This window comes from Phaenicophaeus curvirostris, chromosome 4 (assembly GCF_032191515.1).
Source record: "Phaenicophaeus curvirostris isolate KB17595 chromosome 4, BPBGC_Pcur_1.0, whole genome shotgun sequence".
Classification (NCBI taxonomy): Eukaryota; Metazoa; Chordata; class Aves; order Cuculiformes; family Cuculidae; genus Phaenicophaeus; species Phaenicophaeus curvirostris.
Genome location: NC_091395.1, coordinates 27,991,741 through 28,018,252, shown reverse-complemented (window position 1 = coordinate 28,018,252; position 26,512 = coordinate 27,991,741). Strand labels below are relative to the sequence as shown.

At 40.4% G+C, this 26,512-nt stretch overlaps 1 protein-coding gene across 4 annotated transcripts in view; it reads left to right on the top strand.

Annotated features, from left to right (window-relative positions):
- Positions 1-26,512, top strand: part of BMPR1B (bone morphogenetic protein receptor type 1B) — a 252,332-nt gene that overhangs the window by 170,295 nt on the left and 55,525 nt on the right. For 2 of the 4 annotated variants that reach the window (XM_069855599.1, XM_069855597.1), the window contains exon 1: positions 2,402-2,492. The exons of the other annotated variants lie outside the window; for them this stretch is intronic. The gene's annotated coding sequence lies outside the window, so the exon portion shown is untranslated. Of the gene's footprint in view, positions 1-2,401; positions 2,493-26,512 lie in introns of those variants that run through there. 4 annotated transcript variants of the gene reach the window in all.

The following is a 26,512-nucleotide window of genomic DNA, read 5'->3' as shown; positions in this document are numbered from 1 at the left end:
ACTCTTGCATCTTGCAGTCAAAAAGGTCATAGGAGTGCCATCCTGTGTTTGATGTGGGAAGAATGGTCTGCTCTGTAGTGTTTGATGAAATATGCGTCGTGTGGCAGTTTGGGACTTTTTGTTTTGGTTTAGTAATAGAAACATTTTAAATGGTGTCGGTAGATGACAGAACATTGCCCTGGGCAAGTTTTTTTGTGCTTATATGGGAGCTTGGGAAGGAAAAATCAAGCATGCTTTTTGATGGCAGAATATAGGTTAAATATGAATTTTGGAATTAAGGTAGTTTTTACCATAAGTGGGGAGCAAAACTGTAATTAGGACTCATATTAGAAAATAAATAGTTTAGACACTACCATTTTACTTTTTTGCTATATATTCCAATGCAAACATATAAGGAAGACTGAAAAATTGTATTCACATAAATGATGTACTCCAGCCATGTGTATAGAAACGTAGGTTTGTGTTGCAGTTGCGTTGTAAAATGGTGTAGTAATCAAACAGGTTATAAACAAAGGATGAGGAAAGACAAGAATAATGCTTGTCTTATTTATGATAGCTGGTCAAGGTCTGGTTTATGAACTCTTTGGCCAGGTTACTCGCAGTCACGTTAAGCTGAACTTTATTCTTTTCTTACTAATTGTTGTATGACAGCTGCTGGGCGGCCACTTCAAAGACTTCCATTTCAATAAGCATCATCAAAGACGTGGATCTTCCCCAGAAGGTTTCTAGGGGATCACAGTTTTGGAGCAAAATATAATTTGAAATGTGGTAGTATAATTTACCCACTGAGATGCCAGGCATCTGTTAGCTACAGCACTCCAGTGTCAGTGCCAAACTGAAGAACATTGTCAAAAATAAGCTGATGAATCACAAAGCCTACTTTACTCATTCTTATAGATAAAAATAGTAGTACTTCCATTAATAATGACTACATATTGGTATGGAGTTTATTTGTGAATGTCTAGTTTACCCTTGATCTTGGTTTGGTTTTTTTTTGTTTGTTTGGGTTTTTTTTTATTTAATGGTAGTTGAAAGTCTTTTTATTTAGTATGTCAGTCTGTAATAATCCTGTTACACTGCTCTATTCAGTTCTATTCAGTGTTTTAAGGAATCTCACCTGTGTTTTGTTCAAGAACATAGAACAAATGCTTTTGCTGATTCATGACATAACAGTTGTGGAAAACGCTCGTTCCTGTCCTAAGAGGCAGATGTGTAGATGGGTTATTATTTGCATCCATTTATGCTACCCAAGCAGGCTTTCTCTGGGCAAGAGATCAGAACTCATATATCGGTTGAAAATAATATTTTGCTGAGCAAATATCAAGAAACAATTAACACAGAATTGTAATAATCCTAACCATAGATGAGGTGGCTTTGTTTTAGTGCACCCAGTGGAGAAGTGACACAACTGCTGTGTGCAATGTCACCATCGGGGTGAAGTTAAATCCGTATGCACGCCTGATTCGCTAACAGGCTTATAGGAAATTCATGCACTGCCTGTATGTTGAAGCAACTCATTTAGTACTTGAAGAATGACACCAGCTTAGAAAGTGTTTATAAAAGTTGTCCAATGTAAAACAGTTCACACTGCAGGAAGGGTGCTTTATCTTCAATGAAGCTGTGCAGAAGAGTAGCTATCTGTGTTTCTTCTGTTTCCTGCCTGCTCTCTGCTATTGCCTGTGAGCACTTTTATGCCTGTGAAAAAGGGTGGCGGTTACCGAGAGTGCTGGTGTGTGTTTCGTTTAATGGAAACGTTTGATGTGTGAAAGCCTGAATCATAGAATAGTTTGGGTTGGAAGGGACCTTAAAGATCATCTAGTTCCAATCCCCCCTGCCATGGGCAGAGACATCCCACTAGATCAGGCTGCCCAAGGCCCCATCCTTGAGTACCTCCAGGGATGGAGCATCCACAAATTCCCTGGATAACCTGTTCCAATGCCTCACCACTCTCACGGTGAAGAAATTCCTCCTTATGTCTAGTCTAAATGTGCCCCTCTCCAGTTTATACCCATTGCCTCTAGTCCTATCACTACAAACCTTTTGTGAACAGTCCCTCCCCAACTTTCCTGCAGCCCCTTCAGGTACTGGAACGTCGCTATAAGGTCTCCTCGGAGTTTTCTCTTCTCCAGGCTGAACCACCCCAACTCTCTCAGCCTGTCCTCGTATGGGAGGTGCTCCAGCCCTCGGATGATCCTCGGAGCCCTCCAACAGCTCCCTTATCCTCCTTACGCCGAGGATTCCAAGCGCTTGGACGGGGCGGCTCGGGCTCCTTGCCGGGCTGTCTGGGGGTGGGGTGGGGGTGTGCGTGTGCGTCCCTCCCCCCGGGGTTGGGGGGGGGGCAGCGGGCGATGCCGGCCGCCCTTTAGCCGCCGAGCGCTGGGGGTCGCCGGGCAGGGGAAGGGGCCGGGGGCGCGCCGAGGGGGCGGCCGGGGAGGAGCGGCGGCGGCCGCGGAGCCTCGCCCGGCAGGCGCTGCTCTGGCTGCGCGCCCGAGGTGAGCCGGGGGGGAAGGTGCGGGGTGCGGGGCTGCCGTGCGGGACCCGCGGGGCGGGGGGCGCGGGGAGCACCCACCGGGGTGCTCTGCTTTTTGAAGCTGCTCCAGAGAGAGAACCCACCCACCCCTACTCCCTCCCCCCCGCTTTTAAAGCAACCGCTGCCTTGGGAAATCTTAAAGAGAGTTTAGGCTTACGTGTTTCATAACTTTGTTCGCTGCTTTTAACGGCGAGGGGGGGTTTATACGAGCTAAACTAAGAAACGCTCTGCTGGTTGAATAGGAAGACTGCACTTGTTCGTGCTTCAGCTTTAACAGGAAGGCATCGTGCCAATTATAAGTAAAAATGCCGTATTTACCTATCGAGAACCAAAAATTTTACTAATATAATATAATAGCTAATAATAAAAAAAGGGGGTACTAATTAGTGGTAAGCAAATTGTGACAAGGCAATATTTGGATTGAGAGTAGAATCATAGAATCACAGAATCATAGAATCATAGAATAGTTTGGGTTGGGACGGATCTTAAAGATCATCTAGTTACAGCCCCCCTGCCATGGGCAGCGCCCGTCATCGCAGCTTTATTCTTTAAGGTGACTGTGAAAATAAGGAACTTGTATCAATGGGTTTGAAACATTCAGCTGTTGTATTCGTAAGGAAGTTCAGGGTGCTGTAAATGAGATGGTGTGTTTTCAGGAGTTTAAAAATGTGCTTGCAGTGATGTGCTTCATTCATGTACTGATGTTCTTTGATGTTCTTTGGAAGAGCTGTAAAATTACTGTCGTTGGAGAAACATTTTCAGCTAAGCTTAGTGTCTTTTAAATTTAGTAAATAATCCTGAAACACTTCTGATCATTTGACTTGGATGTTTTCATCATGAAACAGCCTAGCAAGCCGAGTATCACATCTGAAAAGAAAAAAAAATGCACAGCAAAGAAGGCTTTTCTTTCTCTCCATAAATTAGTCAATTCCATTAACTAAACAGATAAACTTTCTGTATCCTCACCTACAGCCCTTCAGCATTGACTGTGAGTTTTTCTGATGCTCGAGATGATTTTGCTCTGGATCCCTAATAAGACATGATAAAGTTAAGAAGCAGAAGAAATAGCAGCAGCACTTGTGTAGTCCATTTGTCCAGAAAGCTTTTATGTGGTGGGAAGTGGACCTGGTGTCCATGTGAGCAGCTGGCTTTGGGGAGCACATGGTAGATGCAAAGCAGGATTCAAAGCAGCAGTTGGACTGCAGGAGGCTGTACCACATGTAAGGTTGAATGCAGTTCAGATTCAAGCTTGTTTGAGTCATTGTTTTCTCCTTGAATCACAAGAACCACTGCACTGGTGTTTTACATCTAACGTTTGAGCTCGTTTTCAGATTTGATTGCACAGGCTATATATGAGGCATAGGAGTGAGCACGCTGCACAGTTTTGCATGAGTGAATACTGAAAACCTAATTTTAAACCATTTACTGGTGCTGTTCTCTTGAAGTGATAATTGTGCAAAGTGCACACTCTGTAAACATTGTAGTCGCACCTTACCGGCTGACCGTGGGCAGTTTTTCAGGGACCCTCAGTATTCTGCCAGCACCCTCTGCTGCCTAAGTGGGGACTGCATCTGGGACTGTGTCAACTTCCCTGAAACCAGGAGTCACGAATGCTTCTGAATCTTATTAGTTTTCTCTGTTCGCTGTTCAGATTTTGATGGGTAAATGCTTTGACGCTTCTTCATTTTTTGTGAGCCCTTGAAAAACAAAAGGGTTCTTAGATTATCCTCAGAGTCATCTAAGCCAAACTAATAGGCCTCTAAAGACTCTGAGAATCTTGGTGTGATGACCTTCAAGGAAATCAGATGTATTCTGATTTAGGAGCATCTACAAGGGCTGTGGGCTGATGTGTAAAACAAATGCAGAAAGTTGCTGAATGGTGTGCACGGATAACTTCTCTTGTCCAGAAGAGACCAAGAGATTTCCCTCTCTTCAGAATTCCAGGCACAAAGATGAACATGCAAAAGTTATGCCAAAAGATAAGATATTCAGATCCTTTTACCAACAGTGTAACTGCAAGTGTCAGTAGGAGATTCCCAGTAGCATAAATTGAAACCCAGCTGCTCATGAGTTCACAGTTTGCATTTGAGATGTGTTCCAAATTTCCCAGCAGCTAGGAGTCAAATCTTTTCTCAATTGTTGAGAAGACTTTTGTTTTGTACAAACTTTTTAAGAAATGTAACTAGTGGCTTGTTCAGCACTGGACTTTTTCCCGTCTGAGGACTGCATGCTTCTTGTTTGCCAGCTCTGCTCAGGGGGTGAGAGGCTTGTGCTAGGTAATCTTTGCCAAGGAGCACCCATGCGGGTTCCCATGAATGTTCTCACCAACTCCATGTCCTTTTCTGAAATTCTGAATTTGAGATGGAATCCAGCCCAAAATCTTTCAGCAATTAAAGCAAGAGAATGTGATAGCAATTGAAGCTGGATGGTTTAGGATAATTTTAGGAGCAAAGTCCTTGAAAAAGAAGCCTTGATATTTTATTGATATGTTTTTATTTATTGGTATGTTTTTATTTCTTTGTTAAGTTATGTGACTTTTAACACTTTGTTTCCTCCTATCCTTTGGGTTATGGGTCACAGTCTTATTGCTTCAGGCAGTTTCAAGGCCAGAAATTGTTATGAAAAGAGAGCTTAAAATCAAATATAAGAAGACTTTTAAGTAATTCATTCCATGCCTCAGGCTGAGAGCAAGGTTTTCTAAAGCCGTATTCGTTCTAGCTTAAATTTGCTTAGTAGATGCTTCTGGTTTTGCACTTCAAAGCTTCTGTTTCCTTGCTGGATGATCACAGTGGGGATATGAATTATAAGCCCGTGGAGTCCGCCTTTTGCCTGTACATACACCTAGGGAGGTCCTGATGGTACTACATGGTAACTAATATCAAATACAGTTGTATCATTAATGTAATGACCGATTTGCATTTGGCATAGGGCAGGAAGGCAACGCCAAGAGTTTAGTCAACCCCTCTGACATGAGTATGATTTTTGTTACCCTTTATTAGACTTCCCTTCATCACGAAAAGGCTACAGATTTCCAGGCAATCAGTTGCAGTGCTTGCTTATTATCACCTGTAGAGAAATTAGTTTTAAGTTAATTCTGGTCTTTTTTGTTCCAGTTCAAGCCCAGTTCTGTTTGTCTATTTTTGAATGTCTCCAATTAACTCTTGCTGACCTCTGCTGTGCATTTTTCAGTCTGTCCATATATTCCTCAAAATGCAGAACTCTGACGCAAGTGTTTCTGTATTGGTGCAATTACTTGCATGTGTGCATTATATTATACTGGCCATGTATTGTGCTATACCGGCTGAGTAGCACACCAGCTTCTCCTGAGCATTTTTCCAACTTCTTAACATATTTGAATACTAGCCCAGTCCTCCAGTTCACGTGCAGTCTTGCTTGTCTTACGTCCACAAGGCCTATACTTGTCCTAGAGGGAATTCAAGTACTTTTGATGGGGTTCATTCTTGACAAATTTCTGTTGGCCATTAGTTATCTGTCTGTTAGTTGGGGTATTTTTGGCTGAATTTAATCTTATCTTCTCTAAACTTGAGATCAAAGTGTAAGGAGAAGAGGCAGAGCAGTTCAGTCAGACTGAACTGCAGATCTTGTGTTCAGGGTTTAGGGCTGAGCACTGTTTCCTGTTTCTAACTTGCGTTATGGTCTTACAGAGGGTGATTTTCCAGGCTGGAATTCAGACATAAAGAGATCCGTTTGGAAAGAAATGTTCAAAGGCAAAGTCAGAAATGTAATAATCGTCTGAAAACTGAAGCATAAATAACATAGGCCAGAAGCTAATTTAACTGAACATTTAGAAAAAATGCTTAACCAAGCTTGATGATGCAAACTAGAGGATTGTACTGTAAAGGAAACAGGTGACAAAAGCTCTTCTTGCCAAAACACCTCTTCTTTTTTGAAAGCTCTCTTCTATCCTATAACCTGAGCAAAGTTCAGCTCAAAAAAAAGAAAGAAATGTTGGACAAGAGCCTGAGTTTTGGAGTAAAATTGTAGTTTTGGCACAAATCCCTTGCATCTGACGCTGCATAGCTCGATCAGTCCTATACGTGGAATGAAGTGTGGCTTTAACTTACTGTAAAAATGGAACTTCATAAAAAAATATAGCTTTCCTTGCCCATCATAGCCATGTCAGATAGAGGCAGGATATTGTTCTGACAGATTTTTCCATCTTCCCTATACTACAATTGCTGGCATGCCAAGCAGATTCACAAATGCACATCTTTCTAAAAAGCGCTGGCCATGTCCCAGGCTTGTCCTAAACCGGTGTGTGGAAATCACAGAGACATATTTCTAAATGAAAAGATGTAGCCTTTCTGAAAAACATGGGGGAGAAGGTATGAGAAAACTGGGCAGGAGCCAGTTGTGTCTTCGAGAAGGGGGAGTGTAATGCTTATGCCTATGGTGCTCTCTGTTGGTATACGTGAACCTCATGCTGTGGAGTGACACGTCAGCCTTTACAATTAACAGATCCAAAGCCGCAGGGATTTTGAGTAGATGCAATTGTTAATTGTCTTTGCAATCTAGTGACTATATAAGCCTGATGTAACAGAATTCTTTGGTATAATTACTTGCCACACAGTTCACTGCTCAAGGGATTTAGCAGGCAGTACTGTGCTTTGGTTTAATCCAAAAAAATTCACATTCACCTGCCGGTCTAATTGTTGTCTGGCAAAGTGCCAGGCCTTCCCCTTCTGCTTGCGATATATTTGCTGCTCCTTGATGTGTTTTACGACTCAGAGACTTAAAGCTAAAAATTCTGGGAATTGGGAGAAAGGACCTGACATTGTTTGTCTTGTTGAAAGCTGAGGGATGACTCAGGAAGCACAACGATAGGTAATCTTTGGGCTGCATAACTTAAGAGGTGGCTGTGCAGTGTAGTTGTACAGCATGTGTTTAAAGTAGTAATTTTGTGAGTGTAAACTGATCCTAGTTACCGTATGGCAAAATCCACTGAAAGTATGAACCCAGCTGTTAAATGCCTAACCATGACTGGGTGTTCAAGAGTTTTATACTGCAGCTATTATGTGGCATCTCCATCTATTAATCTCTCACTATTAATCAGCAATAAAAATAGCTTGTGGTGAGCATCACAGGTGCTTGAAATCTGATCTCTTCAGCATCATACCTGGAGGGTTGATAGCAATACTAGGATCTTTCCTTCCTTTATTCCCTCCCTCATTTTTCTAGGAGATACAGTTCAACCCAGGACACGACACATACTTTGCGCCCTCTTGTTCTGAACTGGAGTTTATCACCCTCTGAGTGTCAGGTCCTCAGCTGTCTGGCCTTGACAAAGATACTGGATTTGAAGGCTGGATTTGTTTTGCAGTTTGGCAAATACTTCACTCATAAGATTTGAATGCCATTTGTTGTAGGTTCATTGCTGGAGGTGGAATATTTAAGTGCATTGAAACTAGATGTGGCATGTGTTGGGTGAAGTAACCATGAAACATTTACTCTGCAGGTTACTGCAAACACCTGTTTGATTTTAAATTAAATGGTCGTTTTGGGACTGGCAGGACTGCTCCTTTCCTGAAGTACTTTGCAGAAGTGGAGGCTTAACTCTTTTAAAAAAATAACAGGACTAATGTGTCAGTTTTGTTACGCAGACCAAGGACAGTAATCTGTTTACTAACTTCTGTTTGCGGCTTTACTATTTTTTAGTATTTTGCACCGCAAGCTGACTGTAGGAACATGTTTTCTAAATCTACTGATTTTTATGATGTCTGTTTGCCTGGGAAGTTACTGGGATGTTGCAATCGTACTAATCAACTGTCAGCAAATTTCTGGACTGTTGCTTCATACACAGCACGTTCATGTGAATACAACTCAAAATGTGCATGCTGAAAAAGTGTTCTTTACTGAAATCTGGCTTTGCATTAGCTTAGCAGCATAAAAGGTACTTGAGTCTTAGTGAATAAACATCCCATGAAAAGGAAATGGAATATTTGTTGCTCCTCTTTTGAAAGAGAGTTTGGGAAAAAGTTGCTTGCTAGGCTTCTTCAAATAAACCTGTGATCTCCTTTGGGACAGCTCTGCTGTCCTGGCTCATCCAGCAGTCCTGTAATGTGCTTAGGAGGTGGAGCACAAGAACGAGAGGAAGTATTGGATTGGTCTCTGTTCCTGCTTTGCTGAAGTCAAGAGGCTTTTGATTTCTGCATCAGAAGTATTCAGTGAACCATGCAGAGAGCTGCAGCCCCTTTGTTATTAATCCACAGAATAAATATTAATCTGATATATTAGTTACGCTTTGCTAAGAAGACCACATCTGTGTGAATTAAGTCAGAGTTCTGTGTTTGAATAGATGTTTGTATCAGGCAGATTTTGAAGTAATTGAGTGCTAAATGATCACAGAGATTAACTTGCTAAAAAATTCTCCTGGGTTTCTCAATCCCCTAAAAAAAAGAGAATAGCACCTTGGAAGAGAGTGCTACCCTTTTCTAAGATGGTTGCCTCCAGAGGAATGAAAGGTAGGAATGGCTAGGAAAGGAAAACCTGGTCATTTTCTGTAGTAGTACTTACCATAGCGATAACAGGTATGCTGAGACCAGCGAGACCGGGACTGTGGAGAGAGATGTTTGGGGATTTTATGTAAGGTGTTTATCATTCAAAAAATGGAGATATTTAGTGTTTCCATGGCTTCATCTAATTGTAAATATTTTAACTAATTTACATTTTCTGTTATGTTTCTGTTATTTTCTTTTATGCCGTTGGCTCTTGCTTTCACTGGTATTTTGAGGAAGCCAATACAGTATGAAGTTTTGATGCACAAATAGTCTGACGATGTCTCAGAATATATTCTTTTTCTTAAATATCTGATAGTATTCCCTTAAATGTTGAAGAGGGTAGGGTTTGTTTACTCCAGCGGTATTCAGGGTATGGTATCATTACACAGAGAACTGTATGTGATTTGAGGGCTTTTTTCAGCCTTCAAAATATTAAACTTTTGGTGGATAAGTAGTAAAACACACTATTTCATTTAAGTGCGTTTTTTAGGAACGTTTGGTACACTGGTGTAAAGAGACAATATTTGTGGCTGCTGTTTTTGGAATGAGTGGTTTGAATAAAAACTAAGCAGTTTGCAGGAAACACGAGCATCTTGGGAGCTCTGTGAATACCAGCACTATAACCAAGCGTAACCCAGTTGGGTGAAAAATGTAGTTTCCTGTCTTCATTTGAAAAACTGTATTTCAGGCTTACTGACACACATCCTGCAAATTTAATTTTCATAAATATTTCATCTCTTTCTTATGCTCAATTTAATCTATTAAAACCACACAGTGCAAGAGACACATGGGATTGTGCTTAAGCAGCTGGGTTTAATTTGCAGGAGATTTCTAGCAAATTTCTCATTCTTGCCAACCACAGAATGACTTGGTGACTGTGCAGTAGTACTGGGATTTTCAGCGTAAGTGGCATAGCTTCAGAAACAAATGGGCTGAGTTTTTTCTTTTACTTGGGTTAGGTACCATCTAACATCGACGGTACTTGATGACTCTTGATGGATGGCTCTGTTTTGTGTCTGGACAGCCTGAACAATAAGAGAATGTTTCCCATCCCACCCCACCCATTTATTTTATAAGATGAGAAATCAAGAGTAGCATTGAATCCTCTTTTTAAAAAAAAAATAAAAATCTCCCCCAGTGTTCCCTTAAGAGAATGGAGTGGCTAAAAAATCAAACTGTGTGAAATCCTTGCAAATTGCCTTTGAATCTGAAATGAAGAACTTAAAAATACTCGCTTTGCTATTGTGCGGGTTCACTTGGTGCAGAAGTTGCCATGATTTTTTTTAACTATGTCAGCTTCTATACAGTGAAGCTTTAGAGCTGCCCACTAGGTTTCCTTTTAATGAAAAAAATGCACAAAGGTCATATACTGAAGTGTAGTGATTAACAATCGAGTTCCACAATTACATATGTAGTGATCAAGCAACTTCTGTATTGACTACATTAATACTTATATACACTGTATAAGGAATGAAGGTAAAAGCATTTCCCACACTTTTCAGAACAGAACATACAGTGACAGAGTGTGTAAATCAGTAGTTTTATTAGAAATAAAAGGCAAGCAAAAGCATCCCATGGTCGTTTTCGTCTGTGATAGCTTTGACTGAGCATGTCTTGATTGCTTCTGCTCAAATAAACACTGCTTACTGGGTAATATCTGAACCTCCTACCAACTAAGATGTTTCAGCATAAGTTAAGCAGCATCTTTGTACAGAGTAGAAGTATCTGACATTGGGTTGATTAAAAGGCCCCCTCCTGAGATACGCCATTCTGCTGGGTGGGTTGGCTGGGTTCCTCCCTCATAGGGTGATCTGGTGGTCTCTTGGGACTTGCTCTGAATTAGTCTTTCAGTGTAGAATAGCTGTTGGAAGCTGAACCAAGCTACATTTTTCTTCTAAAATGTGAATGCATATTGATTAGATTAATATGACATTATACTAACTTCTTTTCTATTGTGACTGAGTAACTCAATATTTTGTTTAAGTTGTTAAATATATTCCATTTAAATAAGGGCTGCCAAGTAGATTTTGTTGAAGGAATGATAACTGCCTGTGGGAAGTCACCAGCTGAAAATACAGCTACAGATGAAGAAATAACATCACCGCCTTCCGAATCTGTCATTACTGACTTCAGTTTTGTGAATAAACGTAGACATAAGGAGCATTCTTTCAGATCAGTTTTCAAAGAGCTGGAACATCTCAAACTCTTATTTGTTCAGTGTAGTTTTCTGTATGTTCTCTTAGCAGTTCAGTTGTTAGTAGCTGCCTGAAGTTGTATTTTATTTATTATTTTTGTTGCCTTATAGATTGGAAAATAAATATATACCACAAGGCATCAGTAAAAAGTAAGAAGGTAAAGAATTGTCTACAGTACTTATGGCTTTGTAAAATTCTATACCCGATTCTGTCCAAATCAGTTTTTCAGGGTTTTTTAATACTTGTCTTAAGCTGACTTTCTCTGGGATGGAGGAAAATGCTATGCTTTTATACAACGTGAGGAAGATTCAGTCTGGAATATCTACTGTCATTGTGCTTTGGTATTTTGTTTCTTAAATATAATATTGTAGCTTTTTCATATATCACTCAGAAATTCTTGAGCCCTCGGCTCTTTCTAGCTCTGTGGACATTCACTTGAGTCATGTACATGTTTTGTTTAATAACAAACTAGTACCACCAAAGAAGAGCAAACTAAATCTCATAAACAAATAAAATGGAATGCCACTAAGTTATGAGAGCACATAAAGTGCCTGGGCAGTTGTTTATGTAAAAATCTAACTTTTATAACTAAGTTTCTTTCAGCTCTGGAAAGGGGCTGCCAAACACATTTCCCTTGAAACATGTTTGTGCAGTAAGCTCTCACCACCAAAAAATGTGGTAAAATCAGCTTAATTGTATAGCCTTAATTTCGTAGCAAATAGTTTATTTTAGATAACAGAGCAAAATAAAGGTATAGCTAATGTAAAATGAATGGAAAATAAATTTGATCTCTAAACACTTCATTTTTAATAGGTGAAAAGGCTGATTTTTATGTAAGTTCTGTAAGCAGCGTGTTTGCAGAGTCCTCCTCGTGTTTAGAGAGCAAGGAGGGAATGTAATCTGTAGCTTTACAACTGCAGGCACTAGCACCTACTAATAATAAATGCTTCTATTTGTATGTTTTTGTGTCCTGACACTAAGATGACATTGCTGCTTCTGGTTGTTAGAGTTAGATGGGTGTTACATTAGAGAAAGGGTGCAGCCCTGCCATGGATGTGCTGAAAAATGGTGGGCAAATAGTGAAAAGGAAAATAGAGGAAAAAAATTCTAATAATGGTGCACTGCTCCCGCTTCTCTTCAAATGATATGTTTATGCTAGTGGGCAAACGCCTAACTAAAGGTGTTGTAAATCATTCTTTATTAAACTGTTGTATAGATCTAAAAGATGTATAGAAATTAAGTAGTAAGTAGCATAAGAAAGACTGATCATGCCCCCCCTGCCCCTGAATCATTTAGTATTAAAAAAATCTACTTCCACCTCTGAATTTCTCTTGTCAATTTAGTGCTGCCTCAATAGTAAAAGAAAAGAGGATCTCGCAGAAAGAAATTATACAATTTTATGAATGGGCAGTTTTGTGTTCAGTCCTTTTAAAGAACGAAAAACAGAGTGGGATTTAAAAGTCTTAAGTTCATTTTGCAGCTTTGTAGTATAATCCCATCTAGATGCACATCTGATTTGTGGATCCAGGTCCACAGAAATTCTGTGGCTAAACCAAGTTTGGCTGATTTCAGTGGGACTTAGGCACAAAGATACCTTTGTGAATGTGGCCTGCTCTCTTGTTTCATCTTCTCTCCTGCAAAATGGAAGTAATAATGCAGTCTGACTCCATAGAGCTGTTTATGAGAAACATTAATTGGGAGCAGCTGTCTCCACTGGTGACAAAGGCCATAAAAATATTTGTAGATAGATATATATATAGAGAGAGCAACAGATTGTTGCTGTTCCATATGCTGGACCAAATGGCTTTTAAAATCTGAGTGATCCTTTGGCAGCGAACTTAGGCTATGAGCTAGTATCATGTGAAGTACCCAGAGTATTTCACGGGGCAGTTTAATCTAAAATAATATTCAATCTAAAATAATATTCAATACATTTTCCCTGCAGAATGGCAAAAAGAGTTTTGTCGTTCATTCATTTGCCTGTCTTGCAGACAGGATCTTCACTCTGGGAGTGAAGGCAACGATGTTTTGGCCGCATCACAAGAACCAAAGAAGGAGGAACGGCGGAGGAAAGATGTGTCCCAACCTTAGTACTCCAAACTGAATCTGTTAATCTGGTCACCTGCCTTATCTGGACTAAAGATTTTAAGCAAGCATGTAATGCACCCAACCTAATACATTTTAAAGAGAGCAACATGGCATTTAGAAAGACACTTTATAGAACTGAAATGATGGCAAGTCTGTAAACACTGCCCGATAAGTGTTATATTCAGAGCAAGTCTTGCCATGAAGTACAAAACCAGATGGAAATAACTTTACTAGTGTTGCATTGAAAATGTCTGCATTTATGTTGCACATGCCACCTTTGTTTGACCTCTGTGCATGTGCATTGCTGTGCAGTCCTTAATTACATGATAACAGATTAGTTTTTTCATTGGACTGCTGCTTTCTTCAGTCCAAAGGATGAGCAGCACTTGCTTAATGAGTCCCTATTGAGTCTTTAATTTTAGTTGCATTGTTCAATGTATGACCATTGCTTTATTTACTGCATGCTATTCAGACCCTGCTGAGGCTTTAATTATTCATTTCCTTGCATTTTTTTTCCTCTGAGACACCCATCGTTATAGTATCTGAGTGTTCATTAACTTCAGTTTAGTTTCACAAGTCCCTGGGGTTAGACAAAGAGATATCTGTCCTCCCATTTTGCAGGTGGATCATTGAGGCAGAGGACAGTTCAGGCTAGAAGACGACACTCGGGCTGTGCTTTCCCATTTGGGTAAAAGCAGCCTAACTGCAAGCAGCAGTGTGTACCTCCTTGCTGTTGATCCCTCTGTCTGCTTTTCCCTGATACTTAAGCAGCTGCATGGTGGAGCAGATCTCTGATGTAACTGCAAAATAATCCCACCGAAACAGAAAGAAACCCCTTTTTTTATTGGACTACCTTTTTCAATGGAAATGTGTTCTGACATTGGCTAAGCGAATTTGTGAAATCAGGCAGTCATTCTAGTGCATACTTGGTTTGAGGTACTTTGGGCTCGATCCTTTGGCACTTTACTCAAGGTAAAACATGGCCTTCTGGCATCAGTGGTACTTGCGAGTGCTCAGTGTGCTTGCAAATCAGACCCTAGGTTTCCAGGTTGAGAACATTGAAAAGCGTAGCAAAGAGCTGGGCCTTGCATGAGAACAGAGTGGCTTAGATGTTTCTGCTGGTTTCGCACCTGGGTTGTGTTGGGAGAAATAAGTCACAGGGCAGCATGTAGATGCATTATCCGAAGATCATTCCTTTTCTTTTTCCTTTTTTATTTTTTATTTTCCTACTTATGGTTATTTACCATAGCTACCTTTTTAGTTTTGGGCAAGACTGAAAAAGGATTCTACAGGCAACAAAAAGTATCCTTTATTAAACAAACCTGCAGAAGTAACAATAATTCCACCATCTCCTAAGTTAGGTGGGTAAGTTGATGATTTTTTAAAGTATGTTTTTAACATATCGTGGTTTTATAGGTCATTGTCTAGGTTTGAAAAAGCAAATGGAAAACATAAGTCCCATCACATAGCACACCCCGTGAGTGAACAGAGTAAGTGGCACAAATAACAGGTTACAAATTTCTATGTGTCTAGCTCTTGGAAAGGACAGGACATTTTGCCCAGGCCTTGCAGAGAGAATTTTCCCAGGAGAGCAATGAGATTCAGCAGACCAAAGTGCCATGGTAAGCTAAAGAGTGACTATCCAGTGACTATCGTTCTCACTTGACTCAAATCATCCCAAGCCTGTTCCCTTCCCTGAGTGAGTTTTTCTGGTTTCTACTGCCTTGGTTTCTCAGCTTACTTCTGTTCCTTGTCAGACTTATTGGTTTTACCTCACATTTTTTTTCTCAGCTTTTCAGGCCAGCTCGATATGTTTTCTCCACCCATTCTGACTTCTCATTAGATCTGCCTATTTTTCCAAGTATTGGGATGACTGACAGTGCATCATTCGCTGTGCTGTTTCACAGCTTGCTGTAGCCTCGACCAGGCAGGAACTAAGGCTGCTGGAAAAGTCCTGCTGAGTTGGCATGTTCCCTTTGCAGGTTGTCAGGAAATCCAACTTTTCAGGTCCCTGGTGTCTGAGTTAGTGCAGCCTGGGGGATTTACTGGTTTATCAGTTGGTCAAACTACATCGGATTTTCAAAGGAAGAGCAACAAATGCACACCTAGTACAAACTCTTCCACTCATAGGTAAAGATTTTGTTTAAGAAAAGGTTAATAGAACTGCTTAATGGAATGAATTGTAATCTTTCAAATGGTAATTACTACAAGCCTGTAGTATTGACATGTGTTTGGAAGTCTCTGAGTCTGTGTGCCAATGGTAAAACTATAGGTCTTTAAGGGAAAAATGCAGTCTATGAACACTGAACATTTGTTTTTCCTTGGGCTCACGCTATCAGTATTGTAGGAATAATTGAAACCAAAGCTTGTAGCAGCATGTGCATCCAAGATCTGAATTTCAGTTTAAATGAACAGTGGGGTTTTCTCTTTTTGGAAATGTTTCTAATAATGCTCAGTATAGCAGTAGAATAGCTTATGCTTTGTAGGCTTTGGAGTGTGATTCACTGCTAGGGTTACAACCATAGCACCGTCCACACCATTCATTTTGACATGAAGGAGGAACTCAGTATCTCACAGGATCAGGTGTGATTATGTGGATGGTTTTCATATCCCTGTAATGCCTAATGCCACCTGGCAGAGATTTTTTACTTTGACATATATTGTTGAATAGAAAAAGCTATTTCTGCTGCTGTTAGCAGTCAGCTGTTGGGTATTTTAACTCTCCTGTTCCCTTGATTCTAAGAAAGGAATTTTTTACTTAAGCAAAACACGGCCTTTTCCTGTCAGCAGCTGGGAGAATGAGGATTAAGTTCTCTAAACAAAGCTCAGCACCCTTGTCAGGTCTCACTTTTCAGAAGATCTCTGAAGCCATAATAATCAAAAGGCAGGTTTCAGGCAAAGCATTCCTTCAAAAACACCTGTGTGTGTGCTTTCCTAAGGACAAAACTGAATGTAGTGTCCTTGTAGTGTATTGCACTCCAGCAGTGTGTCTGGGGCTGCCTCTTTGGAAATTTACCCTGAAACTCAGTGGACACAGACTGTAATGAAATTCATGATATCTCGGTGAAGTTATGAGCATGAGCATATGGTATCTCTTTCCTTAAATCTACTTAAAAGAGACACAAAGGAACTCTGAAATAGCGTTTTTCCTCCTTGTTTTGAAACATTCTTTTGCCTGTTAGAGATCTATCCTATATGTAGAGCATTTGTTAATAGTATCACCTGGCGGCTTCAGTCCAGCAGAGCTGATTAATTTTGCCATGTTTTCCATCTTCTTTCTCATGCCTGGCTCTTGTTGGTTTGCCTATTTATTATCTTCTTTCACAATACACTTAAAATATTGCTTTCCACCTTCTCCTATAAAGTAACGGTTCAGTTGCGTGTGCATACATGGCAGTGCTGTGGTAAATGCAAAGTACTCCAGCACTGCATAAAGAACAAGCTTTGAAAAGTAGTACTTTACTGCTCTGACAACCGAAGTCTCAAATGGCAGAAGTTATCGTTCACAAGAAGGTGCACAGGCTGAACGGGGGAAAACACAGTAAATTTTATTGTTTGTTACAGCTTCAGTTTGGCTCATTTGAAAAGCCAACAGAATTTGTAAACTAAGTAGCTTTATATTTCAAAGTATTGATTATTCTTTTGGAAATATAAAATTATATAGGTAAAACAGATCATCTTCTGAGGGAAACAGCATGAAACAATCAAAGACCTGGACAAAAATGTAATCTGGATAATTTTACTTGAAAAAGGTGTTTTCTTGCCTTTATTAAAAATAATTGTGCAGTAGATAAGGAAACACAGACAGAGTCACAGAGCACTTTTTAATGTTGCTTTGTTTCTCTGAAATTAAGCTATTATGAAACACATAACACAAAACAATATTAAGAAACACACTGCAGAGTCCAGGGCAATATGTAATAAAAATATGTTTTAATTTAGCCTAGGGCTTGCTGCAAGTTCTGAGTCTCCAGAGTTAAGAAAGAGCAAAATACTGTAGTCACATTATTTCCAAAGCTGCAGTGTTTCTTCAAACCAATTTTACACTAAGTTGCTTAGCATTTCTTCAGCTACTGTTCTTTTTTCCCTCTTTTTTTTCTTCTCACTTATGATAAGAGTCTGAATTCAGACTGTCACCAAGATTAGTGCTATAATTGATCCGACCTCTGTTCATATTCTAATGTGAACACGATAATGGAAACAATATGGAGCAATATTGTTGTAATCTTGGAATACCAGTGATGGAATTACCTTGATTTTCTTGATAAGAGCTCTGTGGAGGATGAATCTTTCAGCTTGTTGGGTAGCTAATGGTAATATAGAGAGTTACTGTAATACATGTTTTATAAGCATTACGTTGAAACATTTTGTTATAATATCAATATTATGAAATGAAAAAATGAAAATACATTACAAGGGTCGTGATGATTTGAAAACTGGAGGCTTGGATTCAATTTTTGAATTAGTCAAATTTGTGTTTTGGGGTAAATTTGTACAGAGTGACAGAAATCAAGCCTGGAAGGAAGCTTGAGTTGTCAAGGCTACCCCTCCACCTGAAAGTACGTATAACTGTACCCAAGGCATTTCAGACAACTATTTGTCTAATAGGTTTTTATACCTTTTGGAAGAAAAGTTTTTTCTTGTACTTCTGTAGACCATCTGTTCCCATTCTTAGTCACGCTTTTGAAGAAAACTTGATTTTCTGAATGTCTGAGAACTTGGTGTTAATTTCAGTCTTTATTTCCCTTCCTGTGCAGGTGCTTGTAGAGCTGAAGTACATTTCATCTCTCTTTGAAGAGACCTTTTACTTATTTCAGAGCTGTTAACTGTGTGGCCCTTGTCTCTACACTAAACAGATCTCATTGTTTTAATCTTTCCTCATAACTAATTGTTTTCAAATTAGTGAGGGTGCTTGTTGCACCTTTCTGGACTTCTTTTCACAAGTTCATGTACTTTGGGAGCAATGCTGCCCAAAGCACAGCGCTGCTCTTGAAGAGACTTCCCAGCCCTCAGCTGAAGGAAGTCAGCTCCTTACTCCTTTCTTACATGGAATAGTCAATGGATGTCAATAGTACATGGTAAATGGCTTCTCATAAGTTCATACACTGATGGCTTGCATTAAGTCTGTAACCCAATGTCTGATGCTGCAGATCATTGACTAGACAGTTGTTCTCTGTGTTGTATTTGTGTGGCAGATTGACTGTCTGTTATTTGGACTTGTCCTTACTGAATTTATGGTGTGTCAGAAATATCTCATGGATTTGTCATCAGTGCACATAGGTCCTGTTGTTAATAAATATTACTGTTTTATAGATTAAGTGGTTTGGGGCCAGAACATAGTATTTTCTGGGGCAACATTTGAAAATATATCAAACCCATGAAAGTAAAAATTACCGTTACTAACATCAATTAGTGGTAACCAAGTGATAGCAATAGTTACTTTATATTGTGTGATTATTATAAGTCATACACGCATATGGTTTAAGAACAAGTAGCCTGGAGATCCAAAAGGATGCAGTGTCCATGCACAGCTCCTCTTAAATGCGTGTGAAGGAGGGCGAGGAAAGCGGGCAAGAACAGCTTAGGCAGAAGCAACAGGCATTCATTGAGAGAAGTGGTTCTGATAATGCTGTAGCTGATCATCCCCAACCTAGTGGCTTTCTACAATGGCGTAACTGTAGCAATGGTCACGGGTAAACTGGCAGATGTGATTTGTCTGGACTGGTCCCCCACAACATCCTTCTTCCTGAATTGGAGAGATACGAATTTGATGGGTGGACAGTACAGTGGATAAGAAACTGGTTGGATGGTTGTATTCAGAGAGTAGTGGTCAATGGCTTGAAATCCAGATGATGATCTGTGACAAGTGGTATCTCTCAGGGGTCTGTACTGGGACCGGTGCTGTTTAATATCTTCATCAATGATACTGACAGTGAGATTGCGTGCACCCTCAGCAAGTTTGCAGATGACACCAAGCTGAGTGGTGTAGTTGCTGCACCAGAAGGACAGGATGTCATCCAGAGGGACCTGGACAGGCTGGAGAAGTGGGTCTGTGAGAACCTCATGTGGTTCACCAAGGCTAAGTGCGAGGTCCTACACCTGGGTCGGGGCAATCCCCCTTTTCACTACACGATGGCAGATGATGTGATTGAGAGCTGCCCTGCAGAGAAGGACTTGGGGGTTCTGGTTGATGAGAAGCAGCTGACTGAACATGAGCCAGCAATGTGCCCAGGTGTCAAGGAAGGCCGATGACATCTTGGCTTGTATCAGAAACGGCGTGACCAGCAGGTCCAGGGAGATTATTCTGCCCCTGTACTCGGTCCTGGTAAGACCGCACCTCAAATACTGTGTTCAGTTCTGGGCCCCTCACCACAAGAAGGATGTTGAGGCTCTGGAGCGAGTCCAGAGAAGAGCAACGAAGCTGGTGAAGGGGCTGGAGAACAAGTCTTACAAGTAGTGGCTGAGAGAGCTGGGGTTGTTAGAGGAGGCTGATGGGAGACCCTATTGCTCTCTACAACTACCTGAAAGGAGGTTGTACACAGGAGGGAGCTGGCTTCTTCTCCCAACTGACAGGTGACAGGACAAGAGGGAATGGCCTCAAGCTGCACCAGGGGAGGTTCAGACTAGATATCAGGAAAAAAATTTTCATGGGAAGGGTCATTGGGCACTGGCAGAGGCTGCCCAGGGAGGTGGTTGATTCACTATCCCTGGAGGTATTTAAAAGATGGGTAGACAAGGTGTTCAGGGGCATGACTTAGTGGCAGATAGGAATAGTTGGACTCAATGATGCAAGAGGTCTTTTCCAACCTGGTTATTCTGTGATTCTGTGAGCCAGCAATGTTCACTCACAGTGCAGAAGGCCAACCGTATCCTGGGCTGCATCAAAAGAAGTGTGGCTAGCAGGTCAAGGGAGGTGATTCTGCCCCTCTGTTCCTCTCTTGTGAGACTTCATCTGGAGAACTGTGTCCAGATCTGGAATCCTCAACATAAGAAGGATATGGAACTGTTAGAACGGGTCCAGGGGAGGGCTACAAAGATGATCTGAGGGCTGGAGCACCTCCTATGTGAGGACAGGCTGAGAGTTGGGCTTATTCAGCCTGGAGAAGAGAAGGCTCCGAGGAGACCTGATAATGACTTTCCGGTACCTGAAAGGGGCTGCAAGAAAGCTGGAGGGGGACAGTTCATAAAGGCTTGTGGTGATAGGATGAGGGGGAACAGATATAAACTGGAGAGAGGAAGATTTAGGTTTGACATAAGGAGGAATTTCTTCACCATGAGAGTGGTGAGGCACTGGCACAGGTTGCCCAGAGAAGCTGTGGATTCCCCATCCCTGGAGGTGTTCAAAGCCAGGTTGGATGGGGGCTTGGGCAGCCTGACCTGGTGGGATGTCCCTGCCCATAGTGGGGGGTTGGAACTAGATGATCTTTAAGGTCCCTTCCAACCCAAGCTATTGCGTGATTCTGTGATTATCCTGAGCTATTAGAATGTTTCAGGAAGTATGGTCCTACTCAGGCATAAAGCCATTGAAAATTATTCATATTCCTCTTGTTTTCCACTCTCAAGTTGATAAAGCTTTTCAGAATTTCTCATTGAATGGAACAGAGTTTTCTGTTTTCCCTTTTTTTTTAATTTTTTTTTAAATTTTTAAAAGGAGGTAAAATAATTTGCAGTTGCTTTAGCAGTCTTGTCAACAGGTGATGTAGCATTGGAAACATGAGCCTTCAGTCCTGGAATGTACTACTAGATATGGCCATTTGAGTGTGTCTTTGTTACTAAATGCTTATTCTGAGTTGTATATATACACACAGTGTAAAACCCCATGTGTGAAGTAGTGTGGAGCTGATCAAAGATGTTATTAGCAGTATAAGCATGATGAGCCATTGTATCCTCAGTGCTGGCAGGGAAGGGAGCTGGAGCTGGAGCTGGCAGGTGGGAGTGGGGATGGGAGACAGGGGAGAAACCATCCTGTTGTTTGTGTTGCTAGGGAATGGAAAGAGTTTGTATGGGGGACTGCAGCCACTACTGCTGTTGCACATAGTGCTGCTGCCACATTCTCATTGTGCTCTGGGAGGTACTCCCCCACCAGCACAGAAGGAAGCTGCTAGCTCACAGGACATGGAGGGAAGTCAGTGCCATGGCTGCTTCCTGTCATCAGCAATTTCACGTGTCAATATTCTTGCTAACCTTTTCAAGTAATACCAAGAATATGTGATTGATGTCTGAAACAACACATTTGTTCCTAGCAGCAAAGGCTAGACCCAGAGTAATGTACTGCAAAGCTCTGTTTCCACCAGACAACAATCCATACTGAAGCTTATTAAAGTCATGTGTTCAATTTTTTCATAATTGCCCCCATTCAAACCATGGCAGTCAGCCAGTAAAGCACTAAGTGGAAGTTTCTGTCGGTCCACCTGTCTTTCTGTAGCTAACAAAGTGTGCCGTTTTTTGTCTTGCAGACATTACACAATTCATTGTCAGAGGAACTTGTTATATATAGAATTAAAATAAATTAGTTCAAGACAAGGCCAAAGCCATTTGACTATACCTCTTTGTATAGCAATTCATGTATTTATTATACAGGGTGGCACATTAGTACTTTGTTTGGGTGGAGAGCTTATTCTTAAACAAGAACAGACAGTTCTGGTTCTTGGCCATATTCATCCGTTAAATGTCCTAATTAGAAAGGATGACATCCTGAGCAGCATGGGTTTTTGCAATGGCACCCATCATAGTCCAGATTCTATGGGCTCTGTTGCTTTGGTTCGTCAAGTAGTTCAAAGCTTTTCCTCTGCAAGGGTTGCTGTGTTTTCAGGTCCTTGTCCTCTGCTAAAGTCCAGTTTACAACTGAGGTTTCCTGTTGCTGTGCTTTAAAACATAGGAAGATATCAGCGATTGCCTCGTGTTAGCCTGCCTGGAAAAGCAGGAAACTAATTTTACAGACTTCTAGGAAATAAAAGAGTTCAAGTTTACCACTCCTAATCTCTATGAACAATAGGTATGCAGTTTATCAAACCTGTAATTAATTCACAGTTGGAAGTGCCTCCAGGAGCAGAAACTTGACTCCAGGAGAAGCAACACTGGCAAACCAAGGAAAAAAAAAAACCACCTTAATCTCCTGGTTTCTATCAGAGCAATTAATCTTGAAAATTTTCTTTGCCTGTGAGGAGATTGGCAAAGACAGCTGTTGCTTCATCCTGGAAACTGGCCCAAAAAAGGTCTGAAAAAAAAAGGTCTTGCCGGGATTTTATTTGAAGTAGTGAGTTTAGCAGCAGGGTTCTGAATTTTCCTTTGTATCTGCTGTAAAATTCAGGTCATGTGCTGGGATGTATTCATAGAAGGAAATGAGCAAGCCAGCAACTTTGATTAGTGGCCTTTTGTAGTGAAACACTTCTGGATGAGCTAGGATAAGTCTTCAGTTGAGTGATCTCAGGGCAAGACTGACACCTTAATTTTGGTGATAACCAAACTGTCAGCACATGATTTCCTTGTCCAGCCAGTTTGTGAGCAGCAAAGTATGATGTCTGGTCTCAGATGGATCAAACTTAGGCAGCCCTGATTGCTGTTACAAAGCTGCTCTCATTTTTCTAAACTGTTCTCCTGGAAGACTTTTTCTGATTAATTTTCCCTGTTCACTTTTCACAGAAAGACTCTCTTAACAGAAGGTTCTGCCTAGAGAGTCGTGCTGCTCTTCTAGATTCTTCAGCAAAATTCTTTCTTTTTAATAACTCAATTCAGATACAAGGATGCAATTCACCTTCTGTTATGGATTACTAGCTCGTTGTTGTTGTTATTGAGTAACTTGGGAATAGGAAGAGAGGAAAGGAAGGATGTTGAAGAAGTTGCTGGTGGTTAAATTTGCTAAGAATTGACATGTGATTTAAGTCAGGTGTCTGGGTACTTGTCTCTGGGTTTTCTAGTTCCAGGAGTTTTTACAGGCTGCATTAAATTCTGTGACCTGTTTTTCCAGGGTGAACATAAACATGATTCAGACAGTGTTAGACCTAATCAAGATTAGCTCCTTTTTTGATTTTGCTTGGAAGGATGACTGAGGTAAATGTTCACTGTTCAGTAAATGGGACGAAACACTGCAGGGTAAATTTACACACAGTTCGATCCAGCCACTTTTCTGAGCAATGTAGAAATTTGTATTTTACTCAGATGTGCTGCGTTCATGTAGCCTGCAGAAGAGAATAAGATATTCTCTCCCATCTGTGCCCATAGGAAGACATTAACGCTCTGTTCTAAGATCCAGGATTCAATATATACTCATTAATTGCTTTGGCAAATTTGAGAAAACCTTGTAATATCTTGATAATCTGTTAAATAATTTGAAGACTCTTCTAACCACACTTATTAAACGTTAAGATCTCTTCAGTCTCTTCAGGAACTGGAGAGTGGTCTTCTCACCAAAGCACTGTAAGAGAGCCTTAGCCGTATAGCTAATTCTAACTGAACAAGGGTTATTTGTCTAGGGTTTTTCACACAGCTGTATTACTGGGTTCTTTCACCATAATAATGCTTGCTAAGATGGCTGTGTTGTTTTATCCCTCCTGAAGGAAATGCCAGAGCTTTGAGTTTCATTTTCAGCACCTCCCGTAATATATCTCACTGTTTCTATACACTTAGTGTGTGTGCTCATACATGTATCCATCAGCATCTATTCAGTGTATGAGAACTGACACTCGACCTCTGACTCGAAGGCTGCGCTTCTGTCAGCAAGTAGGATACTAGGATGAGAACTGGAGTCTTATTTTAAAAGACAAACTAGAGACATGCATGGCAATTTAAAGCTTAACTGGTTAGACTTGTAAGTTTCTCACCCCAAATTATGATTTGTTTGAACTTTTATTTTAAATCATAAAATAAAAGATGTATTTCTTGTACAAAATCCCAGCAAAGGGCGGCATTCTGTCCTCATAGACAAGTAATCCCAGTGTATTATAAGAAACAAAAAGCTGAGTTTTGACTGAGCGGATTTCAGCTTTCCATAGTCCCTCTCTTCCTTCTGTTAATGAATAAAGGTGAACTTGTGGGTGATAGAAAGGTGGTTAACAGGGAAGGAATTCAAATAGATGTTTTGCCTCTGATCTGTAGAGCATGACAGTAAATCCCACTGCCAAACACTTGAAACTAACCCGCAAAATGAAAAATCAGAGCCATTCTTTTCTTCACTGCTTTTCTTTCAACTTCACTGCTGTTTTTCACACAGTTGGCAACAAGAAGTTGAAGTTCAGAGAAAATTGTTTTTGAAAAAGAAACACTTCTGGGGTGAGCAAGTTTCATTTATAATGCTGTTATAGTGAGCATTATATTTACAAATGCCTGTTTGCAGATTATAGCTTTCATTTAAAGATATATAAATGAGGGTTAACATCCAAGCTGGTGAATGGAGAGTTGTTCTCTGTAGGTGGTTTTTGGCAATGTTCAACTCTCATTCTGCTAAGATTTGCTTCAGTCTTCTCATATTATTCTGTGGGGAGCAACATTTATACAGTCTTATCCTAGCAGGACATAGTAATGCAAAATACAGATCTCTTCAGAGAATAAAGACCCTTGTATAATTTGGTCCCAATTTCAGGGCCAAGCATTTAAGAAAAATAATATATTAAACTGTTCAAAGTAAACCTATAAATTCCCTTAAGTTTCCTTGCAGCACCAGTCACTACAGTCAGTAGCCATTATTTAAGATTTGCTCCATTGACTTTACATGTACTCTGTCTAAATATTTTTTCTGTATTAACAGCAGAATATCCCACAGAAAGTTGTGTAAGACTGACATTTTAAAACACTAAATGCTGAAAAGTAGAAACGAATGCTAGGCATCTAATACATTTTAATCTTGAAAAGGTACTTAATACTCTGAAAATGTTAATGAGAGATGTATTTCTGTTGGCTTAAATAATGACCCTACCAGGTGGGCTGAAAGCAGAGGAGACGGAAAAGGAGTGACGAGTGGTTGTTAGCAGAGGTGTGCTATGTGAAGCATGCTGAAGCTACCCTTGAAAGTCCAAACTGGGGATGAGGCACCCTGCCAGAACTGGAGAGCTTTTCTTACAACTGCCCTGTAGTCTAATAGAGAGTTTGTGCATCAGGACTGCCATATTTAATTAGTGCTAAATTTGTCTAATATTTGAAACTAAAGCTTATAGTTGCCTTACTAGCAAGTGCAAATTTTATTAACTTGTAGTTCTGTTGCATAGAGAGCCTGACAGATTTTGACAGGCATCTTTGAACCTTTTCCTTCAATACTAAATTCAAACAGCCTTGTTAACAGAAGCGAAGCTGCAGCGGAAACTGGAATGAACTAACCTAAGATATTTGAATGCTGCATGAAATGATGCACACTGCAGCACATCAGTGGAAGAGAACAAGAGATTTTTAGCTAGACTTGTTTTTAAATCTCACCTGTGTTTTATTTGAGTTCTTTCTCTCCTCCTTTGGAAAGAAGCAAAGTCAACCTTCACCCAGGATGTTTTGAAAAGACTTGAGTGATTAACTCTGGGGTTTCTCACCGAAGGAGAGCTACAAGAGAAAACTTTTCCTCTCAAAATGTCACTTTTCTGAGTTTCTGTGGGAAATAATTGGTGTGTCTTTCGTGATACTTTTTATCCAGCAGGGCTGGCCCCAGCTGTGGCTGAAACCCTTGTTTCACTCCTGAGATTTAACCACTGATGTGGAGCTGCAGCCTCCTTATGAATTTAAAAAAATACCAGTGTGGTTTGCGTTAAGCCTTCCTAAAACCCAGGATTACTTCTAAATGAATCATTGATGTCTTTGTGAGACCAGATTTTTGAGGTGAATTTGTGAAATGGAGGTGTTTCCCAATAGTACGCTGCCTACTTTGACAGTTGTGAATACCAAGAGGACAGTGGAAAGATTTCTTTTAGCTGAGACCTATTATGTTACTTTATTTTCACATCTAAATGGGTACTTTTTATTTTTTTATCGTAAATCTGTAGTTACTTAAGTCACCATCTCCCTATTTATGGCAACAGGTATCTTCAGTGATTTCCCATAAATTTTCTAAGTGCTAATTCCCCAGCAATTCTATTTTTGGAAAAAACCAAACCAAAACCAAAACACTGTAACTTGGCTGTATTTTCTATTTGTTTTCAGTCTTTACATCCTCTTAAATTTTGTAGATAGAAAGGAAACTCCTAATGAGCTTTCTTATCGTCCTT